Here is a 2089-nt window from a genome sequence, read left to right as displayed (position 1 = left end):
TTTTGCTTTTTTAAAATATTTACGAAGCAGTATGATATCCTCTCTGGAGTAATTCATATTATGAAGTGGTAGATGAATACAACTCCACAAATAACATTATCTGATTAATGTTTATAAGTCTCTTAAGTGTGGGAGTCAAAAGGACATGGCCAACCTCATTTCAGCAGTCTGTGGGGACAGGAAAAGGAGGAATGACTATAAACTGGAGCATAGGAAGTTCTGCACCAATATTGCAAAAGAACTTCATAGTGAAGGCAATGGAGCACTGGAACAGGCTGCCCAGGGAGGTTGTGGAGACTCCTTCTCTGGAGATATTCAAATCTCGCCTGGACGCCTACCTGTGCAGCCTGTAGAAAGGAGCCTGCTTTGCAGAGGGGCTGGACTTGATGATCCCTAGAGGTCCCTTCCAGCCTCTACAATTCTGTGATGCTGTGATAATCTTGTCATTTCCTGTGTCTGAATCTCTAAGGGTACAGATTAGTAAAATTATCCTAAGTGGTACTTCAGGACTGCTTTCATTTCTCTACAATACAGCAAAACCTCTGACTAGGTGTAACAATTAGAATGGTTGTTCTCCCTTCAGCCATGTGTTTCTCAGACTGTATTTAGAAAGCACTCCTATGGAGAAAAGATTAGATAACATTATAATTACTGCAGTGCTTTCACAATGCTGAAGTCTCTCTGTGGTACTTGAAGTAAAAGTCTGAAACTGTTATTGCTCAAACCACCCCTGTATATAAAATATTATATACAGTCAGTGATACAAATTGACACTTACTGTTTGTTTTTAGTTTTCCAAAAGCAATTGAAACAACAGGGATAACCCATGCTTATCTAAAGCGAATGACTTAAGTTCTGGTGCTTTGATTGTCCTTAAGAAGCAGACATATAAAATGCTCTAGTTTTGTTCTTGCTTAGCTAATGGCGATGCCACAGAGGCTGCTAAGCAAATTCGTCCTCAGCTTCAGCAACTGGTCAACCACTGCCACAGTAAATGGGAGTGGCATTCTGCTGCTGAATCAGTTATCCTGGGAGAACGGCCTGAGTAAAATGCTCTGCTTTCCTGGTTATTTTATTTGAGGAAGAAGCCAAAACATTCCAAGATCATTTGCCAAAATAACTGTTTATTTCCTTTTTCACTGGAAACTTGCTAGACGGACATGGTGGTTGGGCTCAGAGAAGTGGAAACATGCCACTCTTTTGACATAAGGGAATGGAGAGTATGTGCTAAACTTTGCCATGAAGCCTGGTCAAAGCCTCTGTAGGGAGGTGGCAGGACAGCACTGCAATCAGCCAGTGGAACCTGGGGAACCTGTACCATAAGGGGGTGCACAATGCCTGATCCATGTCAGGATGCTTCTAACTACTTTTCTGCTTGGTCAGTGTACCATTTGTGTTTCTGAGGCCATCCTGCCACACATTTACTTGCTGTGAACAGAAAATGTCAGCAAGGTTCTCTACACTTTGTTCTTTGATGGTGCCAGAACTTAGGAGGCTCTTGGTGGGGCATGTTACTATGTAGTTCTTGGTGCAGGGCAGACATGATTGCACACAGTGTGAGGGCTAACAGCAGGTCCTGCAGGCCTTGGTGTACAAAGTAGAGTCGTGGACCCACTGTACAAAGGGGCATATGTCATGACTTCAGTTCTTCTACAAGTGACACTAAATACAATTATTCTTTCCTTCCAGTACTGAGTTTCCTGTGAAATTTCAGGTATATGCTTTATATTAGAATCAGTATTTCTTGTTGGTCAGTCCATGTGAGATGTCTGTCACTCTGTGGAACTCTAATCACTTCATCCTCTCTTGTTGATCCTAGATACCTGGGGAGCCTAACAAGTGTGGCTAATGAACAACACATGCAGTGGTTGTGGGAATTCAGCGGGAGGAAGCCCTTTTGGATAGGCAAGTACATTAGCTGACAGTAAAGTCTTGTTTCCTCAGAAGCTTACAGTTTTTCTGCACTTTGGAAAGAAGAAACTGCAATAAAGGTTTAAGCCCAGGTTTCAAATGTAGCATCATATTCCACTTTCTGCGGCTTTTGGTATTTCAGATCAACTAAAAACCAAAACCCATCAATTACCTGGCT

General features: G+C 42.2%; 1 protein-coding gene across 1 annotated transcript in view; it reads left to right on the top strand.

The window, feature by feature from the left end:
* The window catches only part of LOC104915027 (FRAS1-related extracellular matrix protein 1-like), a 197618-nt gene that overhangs the window by 144622 nt on the left and 50907 nt on the right, over positions 1–2089 (top strand). The gene's annotated exons all lie outside the window — the stretch shown is intronic.

This window comes from Meleagris gallopavo, chromosome Z (genome assembly GCF_000146605.3).
Source record: "Meleagris gallopavo isolate NT-WF06-2002-E0010 breed Aviagen turkey brand Nicholas breeding stock chromosome Z, Turkey_5.1, whole genome shotgun sequence".
NCBI lineage: Eukaryota > Metazoa > Chordata > Aves > Galliformes > Phasianidae > Meleagris > Meleagris gallopavo.
This window is presented reverse-complemented; position numbering and strand designations above follow the sequence as displayed.